Below are 20,657 nucleotides of genomic sequence, written 5' to 3' on the forward strand. Positions count from 1 at the left end.
CTTCCATTTTACAGCCAATTACGTGGTGCTCTGAGGCTTCATGACCTCACAATAAGATCTCCTTTCCTCCTCTTTAAAGATCATACTCATGAAGGATAAATTATTTCTGAGGAAATATGAAGCTGTTTCGGTGAATTCTCAGAACACCTTAAAGGCCATGCATCTGTTGATGGACCTCAAGGATGGCTCTATTTCTAAGCAGTTGCAGGACAGTGCAGCAGTAAACCTTTATATGGAATTATGCAGTCTCAGAGTTCTTTCGATGGGTACAGTTGGGAAAGGTGGTCATTTAGCTCTTGGCTTTTAAGGACTATTCCTACTGATTTTCATAGTGGCTTCAGCAGTTTACACTCCCGTCATGAGTGAACATGGCGTTCTTTTTCACTACAGCCACCACATAATTTTTGATCCTCTGTTTTGTGGAGGAGCCATTCTAGCAAAATGGAATCTCAAAACAGTTTAAATGTATATTTCCCTAATGGATAAGGATGCTGAAAACTTTTTCAGATTTATTGGCCAGTGTGTTTCTCCTTTCTTTTGAGAAACATACGTTCAGAGCACTAACCACTTTTTGATTAAATTTTATTTTTGATGTTTCATCTCTTCAGTTCTTTATATGTGACTGATTTTAAGCCACCTGATTTATACTTTACAAACATTATTTTCCTGTTCTCTTTACTCTCTCTTCACGCCAGCACAGAAATTTTTAACTTCATGTGGCCCCATCTGTGAATTCTTGGGACCGTTTCCAGAACCTTTGAAGTCCTTTGCAGGAAGCTCCTGCCTGTTGTCTTGAAGTGTTTTTCAATAGCTCACTGCTTTTTTTAAATTGTAAATTCATTCAGTGTTGTGATTTGGCCACCTCTGGTATAAGATTTAGTTAGAAATCTTAGCTGTGTGACTAAAGGAATAAAGATTACATTAAATGGCTTCTAAAAACTTGAGCAAAAAGGAATACAGATTACAAATAACCAATCTGATGAGTTTTCACAAAATAAACACACTTTCCTTATGAAAAACTCAGGTCAAGAAAGAACACACTTTGTGGTGGTTTGAATAGAGATGGCCCCCATAGATTCATGCATTTGTGCTTGGCCTTAGGAAGTAGCACTGTTAGGAGGTCTGGCCTTGTTGGAGGAAGTATGTGACTGTGGAGACAGGCTTTGAGATATTATAATCTCAAACTAACCCCAGTTTGGCACATAGTCCCCTTCTGTTGCTTATAGATCAAGATGTAGAACTCCTAGCTCCCCCTCCAGTACCATGCCTACCTACATGCTGCCTTGTCTCCTGTCATGGCAAATGGACTAAACTTGTGAAACCTTAAGCCAGTCTGAATTAAATGTATTCTTTATAGGAGTTGCCATGGTCATGGTATCTCTTTACAGCACTAAAACCCCAAAATAAGACTCATTTTCTCACTAGGAATGACTAGAAGTCATTGATTCTCTATTTTAGTCAAGAAAACCTCCAAGAATGAAAACTGCCCTGATTTTAAATTCTAAAATTTGTTTGCCTATTGTAGTTATGTATAAAGTAGGTGAATTCTAAAATGATGATTATATTTATAGAACAAGGCCTACTTTTGTCCTTTTGTCAATTAGTTTTTCTCTTTTATTTATTGGATATTTTATGTATTTACACTTCAAATCTTATCCCTGTCCCCCCTCTCCCTCCCCCTGCTTCTATGAGGATACTCCCACTCCCACCTCAACACCCTGGCACTACCCTACACTGGGAAAATGAGCCTTCACAGGACCAAGGGTTTCTCCTATTGATGCCAGACAATTCCATCCTGTGCTATATATGCGGCTGGAGCCGTAGGTCTCTTGATGTGTGCTCATTGGTTGGTGATTTAGTTCCTGGGAGCTCTGGGGTGTCTGGTTGGTTGATATTGTTGTTCCTCCTATGGGGTTCAAACCCTTTCAACTCCTTCAGTCCTTTCTCTAACTCCTCCATTGGGGTCCCCTTGTTCTGTCCAATTGTTAGCTACAAGCATCCTCATCTTTATCAGTAGGGCTCTGGCAGAGCCTCTCAGGAGACATCCATATCTGGCTCCTGTCAGCAAGCACTTCTTGGCATCAGCAATAGTGACTGGGTTTGGTGTCTGCATATGGGATGGATCCCCAGGTGTCACAATAACCGAATGACCTTTTCTTCAGTCCCTGCTACACTCTTTGTCCCTGTATTTTCTCCCATGAGTATTTTGTTCTCCCTTCTAAGAAGGACTGAAGCATCCACATTTAGGTTTTCCTTCTTCTTGAGCTTCATAAGATCTGTGAATTTTTTCTTCGGTATTCCAAGCTTTTAGGTTAATATCCACTTACCAGTGAGTGCATGTGCTAATTGATAAGCCCACTGCTTTATTCAGACCACATGATCCAGCAGAGCACAGTTCTACAGGGCCACTCTTTAAGGTACCCTGTCTTTGAGAGAGACTAGACGGGAACAAGAAGAGTAATTCAGTCCATAGATAAAAAGCAGTTTCCCAAGGACATGGGCTAAGGGCTCCACACTGAAGCATTCTGAGGGAGGAATACCTGTTGGTAAAGGAAAATCCTTTACCTTGAAGACAAAAGAAGTAAGCATGTGGGATACTTTCCTATAGTTACTAATCATAATATACCAGTTAAACTTCCAATATTGAAAGGGACTGTCATGAAACAACATATAAAATATGGAAAGATGTGTCAAGACTAATAATCATCATCAAGGTATTCCATCAATATTTCTACCAAAGAAAGCTCTATATCTTTTCAATCTAATATCCATCTATGTCAACAGGTATTATAGAAACTCTTTTCACATAGGGTCAAGGACAAAGCTTTCATTGCAGCATTGTGAACCTGAACTAAGAAGTGAGTTATTTGTATTAGAATAAAAGTTATATAAGCAAAGAATATTGATAATTTAGGACAATTAAAATAATAACTAAAATACTTTCAGTATAATAATATGGTTTGACAATAGTAAAAAATCATAATTATTAAAATTGTGTTGTTAATCATGATATAAAAAATACATAAGTAGATACACATGTGGGCATACGCATACAAACAGAAATTTTTATATACACTACAGTATGATCTCAGCTACAGAAATTCATTGTAGAAGAGAATTAAATGTAACATATGTTAGTCACATTGTATATGTTACTTCTGATGGAGAAGATACTGGTCTTCTTTTTTCAAACTTATTTTGCTAAATCTCTTTTTCGTGGGTACAAAGTCTTAGGGTAATGGTAGTGATCGAGGGGCATTCTCCAGGCAAAGTCACCAGGACCGTTCAGCTCCTAGACCAACTATGAAGGTACCAAGAAAGTACATATCTGCAATTTTCTTTTCTCTGGTTTTTCTACAAATGTACTTGAGTCAAGGCAACTCTTTCTCCTCCAGGCAGGAAAAGCAGTAATGAACCATTGATGCCTAGAAACTCCCTAACAGTATGAAAAAATACTGATTAGCTAGTTCTTGGTTAGTATCACAAAGTCCTTCCAACGTCTTCCCCAACCATTTCTTCATGGTAGGCTAATGGACTATTGTAACTCCAAGACTGTTTGCACTACATATAAACTAACATGGGGAGAAATAGCTTACTACTGAGATGGGCTGGGGCATGCCCAGTTTCTGCTAAAGAGTTATTTGTAGAAACAGCACTCACTAAACATACCAGGCTACATTCCTTATTTCATATCCCCTAAAGTCTGGAAGACCTAGGAGATATTCCTGGATATTTTCCCCAATCCTTTTTATTTCTAGTCACTGCTTTTTATGCCTTCACCATCTCCCATGATTTATTTTTAATTAAACACCTAAAGCCTTGTTCATTCTGACTGAAAAGTTTTGGATACACATAGACTGGAGGAATGAAACTGAGGTGTACACTTGGATGATGACAGAATAAACAGAAACAAAAAATTGTCTTGATTTGTTCATTTTACCTACATGTCTACTAAGTGTGTGAGTGTGTGTGTTCATGTGCATGTGTCTGCACATGTGTTTGCATACGTTCATGTGTATGCATGTATGTGCATATGTGTAGTGCATGTATGTATCTGTGATTATACAGTTGCAAGTGTGTGGGTACATTATGTATATTTAAATATTTATATGTATACATGTGTTTAATGCCAGAAGTTGATGCCATGTGTCTATCTCAATCCCTCTTCCACCTTACATATTTTCCTTTTTTATGATAAATTTAGTCATTCGCATCATTGCTATATAGAATTTTAGGTAGATGAATGCTGGAGAGATGGCCTAGTAGTTAAGAGTGTATAGTATTCTTGCAGATGACCTGAGTTCAGCTTCCAGAACTCACAATTAGGTGGTTCCCAACTGCCTGCAAATTCAGCTACATGAGAGCGCCAGAATCTCTGGCCCCCTTGAGCACATGTGCATATGTTCACACATCCCCCTGCCCCAAAGTTCACATAATTAAAAATAAAATAAACCTTTTAAAATTAATTTAAATAGATGATTCAAAAGTAGTCCATCTAAGCTTTGGGTAGTCTGCAATTCTTTCCCTGGCTGTATTGGTCAATATGTTCAATACTCACATATATGTGCCTACATGAGCTTCCCAAGAATCATAGACAGGACTCATAAACTTTGAATCTTCAGTCAGTCTGAATTCTCTGGAGATTTTACAGTGAGGTAGATGTACGCTCTAGTTGCTTTGAGGGAGTTTAAAAGCATATCACTCACTAAACTAAACAACTCTTGAAATTCCTACATGTTTATCAGGAAATAAATTCACTGTACTGAGACAAATATCAGGTAACACATTCTATTTAGCATTCTAAATATGCTCAGAGACATGAAGTTCTATAGAACAGCTATAGTATAGTGCCTATTATGGAAGAGTTTGAAAGCTAATTACATTTTTATGCATGCTTAGTTACTGAGCCATAGCAACACCTAAATAAGCAATTTGTAGCTATCCAGTGTGAAATAGTTGTTCTATTACCATGTAATTTGAAACATAGGGACATCTTTCTTTGAATCGAATGCAAAATAAAGCCAATACTTGTCTTGATAGCTAAAGGAACTGAGTGCAGTTAAGCTATTACTGCATGTTCTCAGCTGGCTCGTTTACTTGCTCACTTAAAGATTATGTATAAAATCACCTAAATAACTGTCAGCAATTAAAGAGCCACCTACTTTTATTTCAAATATTTTTCCTTCCGTTTTCATATTTTCCATCATTATATTGAAACATACATTTTTTTATTATACCATTCAGAAGCTTAGAATCAACACACTTAAGGATTTAATTTTATACTTCTTATTCTATTGGATGATGGTTGGGGATTTTCATGCACCTAAAAATATCTGTAATAGAATACTGCTGCTGATATTGTCCATATCAACCATAGAGGTCTCTTCCCTTGGTATATTATGAAACATTTTAATTTAATATGTCATAGTCTAAAACCAAAGAACATGTCTTAGGGGTTAAATCTTGGCCCAAGCTTGGACAGAACACACCCAGATAACATGGTTGGTTCCACGGAAAGGACAGTCATGGGCACTTGGAGGGGGGATGGGGAAGGGGACAAGAGCAGAGAAGAACAAAGAGCAAGTGGGGGTAAGAGTGGAGGAAGAGAGGAGTAAGAGAGGGGAAGGGGACAAGCAGCCCCTATTATAGTCAGGCACAGCTGGCTGTTGCTAGGCATCTGTGGGCGGAACATACCTGGCTCTTGTCAGGTAGCTGTGCAGGTGGAGCTCAGACAGAACACCAACATTCCCCCATTTTGGTTTAATGGAAAAGAAAAGTTAGAGGCGGTGGTGAAACAGGAATAGGGTGATCGTGATCTCTGACTACTTTCTGCTTGTTCTCAAAGGAACCTAGAAAAGTGGGTGTGGGATGTTTGTCCAGTCTTAGGAGTTGGCTATTTCCTTCTTGTTCAGGGTCTGTGGAACCATCTGAGGACAGGTCAGAAGGAACAGGTCCAATAGAAGCATCTGTGTCTGTGAGAGGAGACTGAAACATCTGGAGGTCGCTTCTCTGGGGCTGTCCTGGGTGTAGTAAGCGCCTGGACTTGACAAGATGCTGGAACACACACATGTATTTATTATAGACAGAGAATAAGATTAAACGCATTTGGAAGAAAAGACAATTTTTTTCTTAGTTGTACATTTGAAACCCAGAGGAATCCCACCCTTTGGAACAGGTAGTTAAGTGGGAACTTTAGGCAGATGTACTTATCTGGGTGGCGTTTATTTGGTCCTTGAGAGGTAGGTCTAAGTGGGTTTCCTGTAGCTTATACGTTTACAAAAGAGATAACAACATGAGTTAACAACATGAACATTTTTCATGTTCTGCAGAGCAGGGGAGAGGCTCAAGCACTGAGAGCACACTTTGTACAAGGCTCTTAGATGTCACATGTGCGTGGGAAAGCAGGCCTCACAGACAGGGTTCCTGCGGAATGGGGTCACACCTGCTTTTCACTGGCACAAGCCAGGAGCTACAACAACCAGGAAAGGAGAAGGGGGAGGCCTGGAGATGGGGCCAGACAGAGATATTCTTTTCTGCTTAGTGAAAATTAGACCAAAACATCCCAGGAAATGGGGACAAGTGGCGAAGACCAATAGACTTGTGGGTGAGAATAGGGATTATTAATTGCCCCTACCACTGCTGGGGCTACATTTAGAGCTGGTGCTTCTGAGCCAGAGAGCAGCTTATCCAGGCCTGGCCTGACATTTTAAACTGTCTCAAAAGGAGAGGAAGGAAAAGTCTCACCCAAGGGAAAAGGTCCTAGAACTAGGGTCAGTGAAAGGATCTATCCCCAGAGGCAGCACAGGCAGCTCCAAGCTCAAGAAGGCACTACTGAGAACCATGTGCACACCATGGAAAGTCAAGCTCTGAGGTAAAGAAAGCACACAGAGGTCGAGTAGGTCATCGATCATGCTTGAAGAGGGTGCTTTCCTTGGCAGGCAGCTGTAAGCAGGGCATCATGGCAATGGGGAAGCCTGCTGCAGTGGTGGAAGTCCTGGATCCTACAGCAGTCAGCAGGTGGTGGTGGTCTGATGGTGTAGATGGTGATGAATCCCTGGGATGGGCGCAGAAGCAGCAGCAGATGTAATGGCAGGGCTCAACAGCAGGACTCGTGGGGAGGCCATCTTGGGTCATGTGTGCAGAAGTAGCATGCATCTGCAGTCTTCCTCGCCACAGCCAGCAAAAGTGTGCAGTTCATGGCGAGCTACTGCAACTGTGCCCCAGGCCAGGGTGGGTGGAGTGTGAGCGATGCTGCAGGAATGAGCAGCTCCTCCATCCCTACCCACCACAGTTCCATGTGAGCATGAAAAGCCACTGCAACCCCACCAGCCCAGCGCCGGTGGACGATGCTGGGCGCCAGGAGATGATGCTGGACACGTGGAGGGGGAGGATGGGGAAGGGGGCAAGAGCAGAAAAGAACAAAGCAAGAAGGAGTAAGAGAGGAGTAAGAGGAGAGTAAGAAAGGGAGGAGGGGTCAAGCAGCCCTTTTTATAGTCAGGCACAGCTAGCTGTTGCTAGACATCTGTAGGGTGGAGCATACCTGGCTGTTCCCAGGGAGCTGTGGGGGTGGAACTTAGAATACCAACAACACGCCCATCATTACCAACTGCTAGATGGAATATGTTACTTTAATTATTGTTTAGTATCTAGGTATTGATGCTGGTTCAAATGTTTCACCCCTCAAACATTTCTGCTTTCCTAAGACTACAAGAAGTATCAACAGTGCCTTTGATACTGTAGCTATGGGAAAAAGAGGGGAAATGCAGGCAACACAGACAAATCATTTGAGTTTATGCCCCAGTATCATCATTTGCCAACCTCACTGCACATGCCCGTGATCGTGATCCTCAAACAAGGACCTTCTTTAGCCTTGGGGACCCATTTATATTTTAAGTACTCATGTTCCTTTAGAAAACAATGAAAGGTCAGCTGTTACTATTTCCATACCACAGTTGCATTTTCTCCATCATGGCTTCTTTGAGGCACCTGGTTGTGTTCAGTCTACCGAATACCCAGCAGTGGTGAGAGGTTAATGTCTAGCGCATGGAAAAAATAGGAACACGCTTTCCTAGTAGAAATCCTGTGGCTCTCAGTTCCCTAAAGAGAAAAGTGATGGTAGTGGGGAATTTGTTGAAGGAAAAGAGTTCCATCTATATTCTTTACACAGTCTTCACTATTGTCTGCTTCATCCTCACCTCATGCTGAACACCAAATGGAGAGAAAGAGAAATAGTCAGCAAAGTGCATCAAGGTTGGAAACAGATTTACATTGTCATGCAACAACAACTATCCTTCAATTCATGAGACCACTGTTATCTTCGTCAAGTGTCTCCAAACCTTGGATAGTAGAAAAAATGGCTACATTTAACCTTTCCAAACTGGACATATAAGCTAGCCTTCAGCATATGTATGAGATGTAGGCTTCAGGCCCACCAACATGCACAAACCCAGGAAGGCTCAAGTGCCTCGCTTATGATGATAGACTACTTACATGGAACCTCTGCCGACTCCTCCACACTGCAAAGCACATCTTGATTGCTTATGATACCAGCACGATATAAATGCCATGTGTCATCATGCTGTGTTGTGGGGGATAATGACAAGAACAAGTCTAACGCGTTCAGCTCAGGTACCCTTTTCACATATTCCCATCTGTAATTGGTTGAATTCATGAAGGCAGAGCCCATATATATGAAGACACAATTACATTGGCCTGATAAAATAGTTTAAATAGGATTTTTACATAAAATATTCAAGTTCCCTGATTTTATTTTTCCTTTTATCTTATGAAGGTCTGTGGTTACTGTGACCTCATGGCAAAAATGAAATAAATAAATAAATAAAAATGAAATAAATCTTGAAACCAAGTATTGTCCTCTGAGAGTCTGGTTTCCATAGTGATGTTCATTGTTCTCCAGGTTGCAGCTCAACCTGCTGGAATAATTCTGCCAGCCTGCATGCTTCTTTCCTCATGTTTTCTTGTCTTCATTAGAATCTAATAGTTTCACCCAACTAGATTTCATCCATCTGCACTGCAAACCCCAGGTTTTATTTTAATTCCCATGTATCTTGTTTCTCAGCAAGTCTGAATAAATCAACATTTTTTACATTTATAAGTGTTATCTAGTCTTAGGCTACTTTGAGAATTCCAACATGTATAAAAAATACTTATATTCTGATGAACATATCTTTGTATTAACAAAGTACATATTTTCTTCATGTATAAATGGCTTTTAAGTCTATTACAACTTAGGTTTTTAATGCTTTTCATAACCAGGTTTGGTAACACAGGGCTGTATCTCAGCATTGGACAATTTGAAGGAGGAAAACATCAAGTCCAAAGCAAGCCTGTATGTATAGCTAGACCTGTTTCATAAAATCAAAGGCTGGAGAAATAGCCTAGTGGTTCTGTGCTTGCCAATCGTGGAGAAAGTTCTTGACTCCATTGATACAAGAAGAAAACAAAAACTGTTTAAAATTTATTTTAATAATGTATTCCAGTCGTATGCCCACCTTGTCCCATTAAACAATGGGTATTATCTGCAAACTGTGGGAAATGTGAAGATAAGGATAAAAGAAATTCTTTTATTTAAAATATAAAATAGATTGAATATCTAAAATCAATGCAATCTAGTTCACTCAGTAGCTCACTGAAGAGAGTGAAGAATGAATACAGGGAGCTGTACAACTCCCTGACACTAAATGAATGAGACAAAGCAGCCTCCAGAGGGAGGCACTGCCACATGGTCTCATCAAACCAGAGAGGAGAGTCTCAAAGCCATACAATGTCTCGTTTATTATTATAAAATTTACACAAGCCTTACTGCATTCCTAATTTTTCTAATTACTATATTTCCTAATATTTGTGAACTCATTATCTCTGAATCAGAAAACCATGCTTTACATCAAGCAGCCAACCTGAGCTGTGTAAGTGTTCACAGTGATCAGAATGAAAACTGCTTTCCCTTGTCTCCAATTTGAATGCAACTGCAGCTGAATCTTTCTTCCCTTCAGGTTCTTTCCCTTTAGTAGTTGAAGAGATTGCAAGTTGAACACTTGAGACTCCTAGTAGCTAGGGATATAGAGTCTGAAATGACCACCTCCTGTAGCCAGGCAGGACTTTCAGTGGAGAGAGGAGGACACCAAGCTATCAACAAAACTTTCAGTCCCGAATTGGTCCTGCCTACAAGATCTGCAGTGAAAAAAAAAGAAGAAGAAGAACAGAGATTGAAGGAATAGTCAACTAATGATTGGCCCAGCTTGAAGCCCATCACATGGGAAAGAGCCAAACCCTGGCACTATTAATGATATTCTTCTACTCTTGCAGACAGGAGCCTAGTATAACTGTCTTCTGAGAGACTTCATGCAGCAGCTGATGACAACAGATGCAGAGACCCACAAACAAACATTAGGCAGAGCTCAGGGAGTCTTGTGGAAGAGTGGATGATAGGATTGAGGGAGCTGGATGATTCGAGGACACCACACGAAGACCTACAGAGTCAACTAACCTGGGCCCATGAGGGAATCACGACAACTGAACCACTAGCCAAAGAGCGTGCCTGGGCTGGACCCTACACATCTGGAGCAGATATGCGGCTTGGTCTTGATGTGGGTCCCCTAATGATTGTACTGGGAGCTGTCTCTGACACTGTTTCCTGCCTTTGGATCCCCTTCCCCTTGCTGAGCTGCCTCAGTGGTAGAGGATTTGCCTAGTTTTGCAGTGACTTAATGTGCCAGGGTAGTTTGGTACCAATGGGAGCTTCCCTTTCTCTGAGGAGAAGGGAACAGGGTGATGAGATGAGGGGCTTGTGAGGGTGGAACTGGGAAAAGAGGGAGGGGACTACAATCAGAATGTAAAGTGAAGAAAAAGAAGGAAAGAAAGAAAGAAAGAAAGAAAGGAAGGAAGGAAGGAAGGAAGGAGGAAAGAAAGAACAAAGGAAGAAGAAAGAAGAAAGAAAAGAAGGAAGGAAGAATATAGACTTTGTTTCTCATAAAATATATCCTGATTACAGCTTCCCTTCTGTTCTTCCCAGTTCCTGCCACCTCCCATCACATCGGGTCCACTGTAGGTCTGTCTGAAGGTCTCTGAACTTGTTCCTAACTCCTGAAGAAAGAAATCTCTCTGATGATGGCTGAGTAAGGCACTGACCTATGAGTATAGCAGAATGTAATTACAAGTCATTTTATTGTTTTGTGGGGTTTTTGTTGTTGCTGGTGTTGTTGTTGTTGTAACTGTTGCTGTTTTGTCTTGTTTATTGTTTGTTTGTTTGTTTGCTTACTTTTTAGATGACTAGATCTGGTTTTACTCTAGGTCCCTAGATTTTGATCATCTAAGAAGTTTTGTATATAGGTTCCTTCTTATGTAGTGGACATTATGTCCAATCAGATAATAGTTTGTGCCAACATTGCCCTAGGTTTTGTGGCTGGCTTGTTGCTATTTCTAATTCTTCTTTGGTAACTGCAGAATACTTTCCTGGACCGAAGACAATATAGGTGTGAAAGTTCTATGTAGGCACCAGGAGATACCTGGTGATATCTTAGGTGATACCTTCAGCAATGGGTATTAACATCAGTTTGTGAAGAGCAACCTATAGTCTTGTGAGGACCCTTTGGCCAAAAATCCATATAGATCTAACCCAATCCCAGTTCTGGAACCTATATTTGATGATGAGAGACAACCAGTTGTCTCAGTCTCTCCCATCATTTGTCGTTTTCATTTAGATCACCTTCCTGAACATATACATTTTAAGAAGCATCTATTGAATTAGGTTTCCATACTACTCCTCAATGCCACTTAATTTTAATTATCTCTCCCTGTCTTCCCTATATGGTCCCCCTTGCCTTCCCAGTCTCCACTTGATTCTCACATTCCACTCTTCTCCCATCCTTCCATAACTATGGATCCTATTTCTATTTCCCAGGGAGATCCACCTCCCACACACACACACCCTATGCTTATTCTATACCTAACCTCTGTGGTTCTTCAAATTTTTAGTTTTGTTACTAGAGATGTAAAAGCTAATATCCACATACAAACAAATACATGTCTTTCTGGGTTACCTCACTTAGGATAATATTTTTCCTAATTCCATCCATTTACCCTAAAATTTCATGATTTTATTTCTTTAATGGTTGAGTAATACTCCAGTATGTAAATATGCCATTTTAGTGTATAACTCCTTCATTTTTCATACTATGCCTTCTCTGTTTTATAATGTGCTCTCTTTATTCATATTACATACTAGTTGCAGCCACTCTCCCTCGACTGCCCCAAGTCCCACCTTCAGAAACCCCTCCTTGCACTGCCCTTCCCCTTCTCAGAGAAATGGAAGCCCCTGGTGGATAGCACCCCACCCTGGGTCATCTAGTCCCAACAGGACCAAGAATCTTCTCTCAACTGAGTCCCAACTAAGCAGTTCAGGCAGGGGAAGGGGATCCAATGCCAGTCAACAGCCAAAGATGGTTCCTTCTCCAATTTTGAGGGGACCCACATGAAGACAAAGCTACGCATCTGCTACAAATGTGTGTAGGGCCTCCGTCCAGCCTCTGAATGCTCTTTGGTTGGTGGTTCTTTAAGAAAATCAACAAAATAGACAAACCCTTAGACAAACTAACTAAAAGACAGAGACAATATCCAAACTAACAAAATCAGAAATGAAAAGGGGGGCATAACAACATAAACTGAGGATATCCATAGAATTGGGTTTATTTTATTGATGTATAGTTTCTCAAGTTCTTTATATATTTGGGAAATTAGACCTCTGTCAGATATAAAGTTGGTGAAAGTCTTTTCCCATTCGGTAGACTGTCATTTTGTCCCATTGACTATTTGCAGTTTCAAGAGATCTCATTTATTATTGTTCTTGAGGCCTGTACTCTCAGTACACTGCTCAGGAAGTCGCCTCCTGTGCTAATGAGTTCAAGGCCGTTCCCCATTTTATCTTCTATTAGGTTCAGTTATCTGGTTTTATGTTGCGATCTCTTATTCACTTACATTTGCATTTGGTGCAGGCTAATAGATATGAATCAACTTGCATTCTTCTATACGCAGACATCCAGTTAGACCTGTACCATTTGTAGAAGATGCTTTCTTTATTCATAGGCTCTCTATTGTTTTAGTTGTTGTTGAAAACAAGTTTTAAGTTGTGATGTTCTGATAAGATGCAGAGGGTTATTTCAATTTTTAGGCATCCATTGAGACTGCTTTGTGATCAACTAGGTGGCAAATTTTGGAGAATGTTCTGTAAGATGCTGAGAAGAAGACATATTCTTTTGTGGTTGGGTAAAATATACATTTGCTATAGATATTTACTATTTACTATATATTTATATTGATATTATATATTATAAATATATATTATAAATGTATTATATATTATACAGTTATATATTATATTTATATTTGACTATAGATATGTCAGGTCCATTTCATTCAGCTTTTATCTGTTTAGTTTTTGGTTGGATGAACTGCCTATTGGTGAGAGTGGAATTGTGAAGTCTCTCACTACCAGTGTGTGAGGGTCAATGTATGATTTAAGCTTTAATAGTCTTGCCTTTACATCTTGATGAATCTTTACATTGATAAAGTGCCCTTCTCTGTCTTTTATGATTAATTTTGTTTGAAATTCTTTTGTTAGATATTATCATGGCTACTGCAGCTTGTTTATGTTAATTTGCTTGGAAAAATCTTTCCAAAGCCCTTTACTCTGAGATAATGTCTATCTTTGATATTGATGTATGTTTGTTATATGAAGCAGAAGAGTGGATCCTGTTTTCAAATACAGTCTGTTAGTATGTGTCTTCTTATTGGGGAATTTAGTCCTTTGATATTGAGAGATATCAATGACTAATAATTTCTATTGCATTACTTTTTTGGTGGTGATAGTGGTGTGTTTGTGTGTATGTGTGTGTTTGTGTTTGTGAGTGCATGTGTGTATTTATGTGTTTCCCTTCTTTGGGCTTTGCTGGAGAGATTATGTATTTCCTTTGTTTTTGTGGATTTTTTTTCCAGTACTTTCTGTAGGGCTGGGTAAATATGGTTTAAATTTGATTTTATAAATTTGATTTATGGTTTTCTCTATCCATGGTGATTAAAACTTTTTCTGGGTATAGTAGTCTTAGGTGATATCTGTGGTCGATAAGAGTCTTCAGGACATCAGTACAGGTCCTTCTGGTTTTTAGGGTCCCCATCAAGTAGTCAGGTATAATTTCAATAGGTCTGCTTTTATGTTACTTGGTCTTTTCCCCTTGCAGCTTTTCTTTGAACTGTATGTTTTGCATTTTGATTATTATGCGTCTAATCTAATCTGTTTGGTGTTCTATGTACTTCCAGGCATTTCTTTCTTCAGATTAAAAAATTTCTCTTGTGTGTATGTATTTTTTATTCACTCTGTTGTTGAACATCTGGACTGATTCTACCACCTAGCTATGAAGAGAGTAATGGCAAAGTTGTTACTTGGATACACAAGTATACTATAGTAGGACATAAAGTCCCTTCAGTATAAGCCAAGACCTGGTATAACTGGGTCATACAGTGGTTTTATTTCTAGCTATTTGTGAAATTTCCTAATTAATGTCAAGAATGGTTACACTAATTTACACTTATACTAAGAGGGAACCATCCAAATCAGAATTTGTCATTTGAATTTCTGATAATGACCATTCTGACTGAAGCAAGATAGAACTTAAAGTATTTTAATCTGAGATTCTTTTCTTTCCTTCCTTCCTTCCTTCCTTCCTTCCTTCCTTCCTTCCTTCCTTCCTTCTTTCTTTCCTTGTTTACTTATTTATTTTATTTTGGTTTTCTTACACTTCAGATATTATTCCCTTCCCATTCCACCCTCCTACTGTTCCACATCCCATACCTCCTCCAAACTGCCCACCCTGTCTCCATGAGGTTGTCCCCACTATACCCACCCCACTAGACCTCTAAACTCCCTGAGGCCTCCAGTCTCTTGAAGGTTAGGTGCATATTCTCTCACTGAACCCAGACCCAGGAGCCCTCTGCTGTATATGTATTGGGGGCCTCATATCAGCTGGTATATGCTGCCTCATTGGTGATCCAGTATATAAGAGATCTCAGTTAATTGAGACTGCTGGTCCTCCCACAGGGTCACCCTCCTCCTCAGCTTCTTCCAGCTTTTCCCTAATTCAACCACATAGGTCCGCAACCTCTGTCCATTGTTTGGGTGCAAATATCTGCACCTTACCCTTTCAGCTGCTTGTTGGGTTTTTGAAGGGCAGTCATGATAGGTCTCGTTTTGTGAGCATTCCATATCCTCAGTAATAGTCTCAGGCCTTGTGTCTTTCCCTTAAGCTAGAACCCATTTTGGGCCTGTTGCTGGACCTTCTTTTCCTCAGCTTCTCCATTTCCGCCCCCACAGTTCTTTCAGACAAGTAATATTATGAGTCAGTTTTGACTGTAGGATAGCAACCCCATTCCTCACCTGATGCCCTATCTTATTGGTGAAGGTGGGCTCTACAAGTTCACTCTCCCCACTGTAGGGTGTTTTGTCTAGGGTCTCTCTCTTTGATTCCTGAGAGGTTTTCTCTTCCCGAGTCTCTGATACATTTTGGAGGATCCTCCTAAACTTTTTCCCTGCGAAGTTGCTGGTTTCCTGCTGGCTCTCAGGGCTTCAGTCTTTTTCCCCCACCCAACACCAGATCATGTTCCCCTCTCCCCTACCCCAACCCCTTTCCCTCCCAGGTCTCTCTCTCTCCCTCTCTCTCTCCCTCTCTCTCTCCTCCCCCATTATGGTTGCTTTCTTCTCCCTCCCAAGTGTGGCAGCATCACTTGGGCCTTCAGTTTGTTAACCTTTTTGAATTCTGTGAGCTGTACCTTGGGTATTCTGCACTTTTTTTGGACGGGGGGGGTTAATGTCCATTTATTAGAAAGTACATACCATGCATGTCCTTTTGGGTCTGAGTTACCTCACTCGAGATGATATTTTCTACTTTTATCCATTTGCCTGAAAGCTTCAGGATGTCCTCATTCTTAAAAGCTGAGTAGTATTCCATTGTTTAAATGAACCACAATTTCTGAATCTATTTTTCTGTCTTGGGACATGTGAGTGGTTTCCAGTTGCTGGCTATCACAAACAAGGCTACTGTGAACATAGTAAAACACATGCCCCTTGGCATGGTGGAGCATCTTTTGGATATATACCCAAGATTGGTATAGCTGGGTTATTTGTTTTTGTAGGTGGTTTTATGTGCTTATTGCTCTCCCCATTTTGCTTTGTTGTGATATGATTAATATCCTGTCTTTTCTTTGGTGTAGGTACCTTCCTTGTGTTGGCATATTCTTTCTAGGAATCTCTGTAGGGCTGGATTGGTAGATACTGTTTAAATGTGGTTTTGTCCTGGAATATTTTGGTTTCTCCATCTATGTTGATTAAGAGTTTTTCTGGGTATAGTAGTTTGGGATGGCATTTGTGTTCTCTTAGAGTCTGTATGACCTCTCAGCAGGCTCTTCTAGCTTTTACAGTCTCTGTTGAGAAGTCTGGTGTAATTCTGATAGGTCTACATTTGTATGTTAATTAGCCCTTTACCCTTGTAGCTTTTAATATTCTTTCTTTGTTCTGTGCATTTAGTGTTTTGATTATTATGTGATGAAAGGGTTTTCTTTTTCTGGTCCTATTGGTTTGGTGTACCATAGGCCTCTTGTACCATCTTGTACTTAAGGCCACCTCTTTCTTTAGGTTGGGAAAGTTTTCTTTTATGATTTTGTTGGAGATATTTTCTGATCCTTTGAGCTGGGAATCTTCATTCTTCTCTATTCCAATTATTTTTAGCTTTGGTCTTTTCTTTGTGTCCTGAATTTCCTGGATGTTTTGGATAGTAGTGTTTTATATTTTGAATTTTCTTTGGCAGTTGTATCAATGTCTTCTATGGTATCTTCTACACCTGTGATTCCTTCTTCTATCTCTTCTATTCTGTGGGTGATACATCTGTAATTCCTTACCTCTTTCCTAGATTTTCCATTTCCTGGTTTGCCTCCCTTTGTGTTTTCTTTATTGTTTCTACTTTCACTTTTAGGTCTTGGACCGCTTTATGCAACTCCTTTACCTGCTTGATTGTGTTTTCCTTTATTTCTTTAAGGGATTTATTAGTTCCCTCTTTAAGATTAAATTCTTATTAATACCTAAACATGCAAATTCTTTCCAACTTCTATGTCTTCCTCAAATTCCTTATTCATTGTTCAAAGTTTTTTACTGCAGTGTTATTTCCTTCCCTTGGTTGGGTTTATTCCCTTGTGGTGTGTGTGTGTGTGTGTGTGTGTGTGTGTGTGTGTGTGTGTGTGTGTGTGTGTGTGTGTGTGTGTGATGAATGTGATTGTTTCACTGACTTCTTTTTGGTATGTTTGTAATTAGTATGTATGAAAGATACTCATTTTCAGTGTTAATTTTTGTAGCTGTCCATTTTGTTAAATATGTTATCTGCTCTAAGAGATTTGGTTCTTTAGGATCTTTCGTGTATAGAACCATATCATCTGTAAAGGGGAATAGTTTGACTTCTTCCTTTCCTATTTGTTTCACGTTTATTTCTTCACTGTGTTACATTGCTCTAGTTAAGACTTCATGTACTATATTGTGCTAGAAATGGAGAGAATGATCATCTTCATAGGTTCCTGATCTCAGTAGGAACACTTTACGTTTTCCTCCATTCAGCGTGATGTTAAATATAAGCTTGAAAAATGCCTTCTTGATGGGTGTTTATTTTATTGTTCATGGATTGACATGGTTTCCCAGAATCTTTTTTGTGACAGAACTTATGTTATTCCTTCCAGAGATAGAGTAATTCACAGAAGAATGAACAGAGCCCACTTATGTGAGACCCAGGGATGCTGTCATTTGCAGCCCAAGGCCTGAGATTATTAAGATCACTGTACTGATTGAGTAAGAGAGCTAACTGACTACTGCATCTAACTTGAGTGAATGCTCACACACTGCACTTCATAAAATTCCAGAGATTACAGAGATCAGAGATCCATGTTCAAAAGACCTACCTTGCCAAGATGAAATTTTTGAGGAGCCACTCTATGGTCACTTCAGCCTTACTTAGATGCTTTTTTTCATTTTAATAAATAGTTTTGAGATGCAAAAAGGCTTAAACTGGTTGATTTGCTTACTCTTAGTGTTAAGATCTGTTCTTCTTTGTTTCTCAATTGTCTGTATAGGTGATGGTATACCACCAGAGCATGATGTGTATCATTTTGGACGTGTTAATGATTTCACTTTTTACCATATTTTTATTTAATATAAGAGATATATAGATAAGCTTTCTATAGAGCCTAATCTCATCCACAAGTGTTAATTCTTTGTATATGTCTATATGTCAACATCATCTTAGGTCACCTAGGCCATCTGCAAAAAATATTTAATTTGAAAGCAGCTCACTATATTCCAATATGCTTAAGTGCATATTTCCAACCCCCAAAGTAAGCAGCATGTCTTTTTCAGTGCATTTAGGGCCTTTGCTTATTGATAAATTTAATTTTCAAAAGAACCTCACATTAGTTACCATTATTATCAAAACCTGTACATGGTTAGCTCTATATCTCAGAAAACATGAAGAAATTTCATTTGGCTATTCTTAAATACTAACCTAATTATTTAATTCAATTTACTGGACTTTATATTTGATGCTCACATTATGTTTAGGGTGCTATATCCCATATGTAGAAGAAGGTGAATTTTAGAGGAAAGGGTACTTATAAAGAAAATCAACACAGTCATGCCAGGTAAGCAGCCATTTTTATATTGTATTTGCGCCCTGAGAAAGCACCTCTTTGCCTGATCATTAATTAGATCTTTAAATCTCCCTTCCTTTAATGAGAATTTTGCCTAGGTGAATATGTACTTCATAATGGTGCCAGAGAACAAGATTCAGCATTCTGATTCATGTCTTTTGTATTGAGAGTCCTCAAAGATCATGACACTGTGTCCTTTCTTTCTATGTCTCCATGGTGATAAGAACCCAGCATCTCCAGTCTGTCTAAAATGTGCTATTGTCTAGGTCCTATAACCAAGCTTTTCCCCTATGCTGAGGCCAATTAGCAGGGACCTGGAACTGAACGCTGTAGAAAAGTTTCAGCAAATGTTTTGATTGATTTCTTGCTGTCTAAGCTGTGTCAATGATTTTCTGAATATAATTAAGAGGCTTTGACTTTGTACCCTTTAAAACAGAGAAATGCTCTATGTGATAATTAAAAGAATTGCCATATATGCATTAGACAAGCATCAGCAGGTTCTAATTTAGAAAGCATTACCCTATTCTCACAAATCTTCAGTTTCTGGAAATTTTCTTTCGAGTTTAACTAACTGCAAGCTCCCTGAGAGAAATGGAAATTGTGTATTGGAAAATATTGAATACTAAGTAGGGAAGATTCCAACTGAGTGGAAATGGATGTCTGCAACACTTACATGGGAAGTACTGGGTAAGGCATTGCTGTGGGAGGAGGACAGATGAACACACGATGACAGAAAAGGGAGATCTTATCCATAATGGGAAGAGCATCACCAAAGAGTCATACATAATTCATTTAAGACGGTGATTCAAACATTCCCACATTTTATACTTTTCCTTAGAAGCAACTGTGCCTTTCTGGGGTGCCACTGAATGCTAGGTGAAATTATTTTACCCTCTAACACTGGCTGCAGAGCATTTTCAATAATTTCCTTCCATGACTAATGCAGAGAGAATAATTGTTTCGTAAAATGTATCAAAACATTGACGATAGCTACATCATTTTCACATCTTTTTCTTCAAAAAAAGAAAATGCATAATTATCTCACAGCCCTCCAAAAGGAACACACCATCGATGAGCTTGTTGCTGTTCCCGTGGGGCTTGCCATCCCGTTTCTACTTGACACCGTGTAATTTCCCCCAGTGTTTGTCCATAAGAAGAAAGCAAGATGAGCCTGCAATATATGTGCAGTCACAATGTATAATAGAGTCTAATGTCTAAAAGTCTATTTCTAAATGTCATAAGGGCGCAAGAAATGTGGCCCATGAATAGGAACAAGACAGTTAAAATTGAATTTTTTCCCTACTTTTAGTTACTAAGTCACCTTAGACCTCCAATTAATATCCAAGGTCTGGCTTTCTAGCCTTACTTTTGATGCCTAATCTTACAGGAAGCATGTGGCTTTCCTGCAGTCCTTTGATGTGGCGATGGGGTATTCATTTGTTTCTGTGGTCATGTGATACAATTTGAGTTTCTGGCCGATGTCAATCACTGCTCCTTGATCATTACTCCGTGGTATCTCAGAATCATTTGGAAAGTCATACTGTCCAGTGCTGGCAAGCCCTCTCCTTTTTTTGGTATGTTCATCTGAGAGCCTCTCACTCAGTCAGTGTTCCTCTTCTGAAGCAGACCCACATACTTGCTGCTAGCCTTAATCACCTTCAAGTTCTCCCATCATTCTGAGAGCCTTCAGCACTCGGGGTGATGACGATCAGACAGCCTGGCCTGACAGTTGATAAACAGTTTTGTACACAATGGCATATTCCTTTGATCTTCTTTCTTTTCTCTGTCTGCAATGTTTGTTACTTCTCCAGGTACATTTGCTTTCCCATACAACTCTGACTCCAAAACATTGTTTTCTGAACATAAAATTTTAACATCAGCTTTATTTTCTGTATGTTTTCTAGAAT

The sequence above is a fragment of the Rattus rattus genome, chromosome 3, assembly GCF_011064425.1.
Source record: "Rattus rattus isolate New Zealand chromosome 3, Rrattus_CSIRO_v1, whole genome shotgun sequence".
NCBI classification, from domain to species: Eukaryota; Metazoa; Chordata; class Mammalia; order Rodentia; family Muridae; genus Rattus; species Rattus rattus.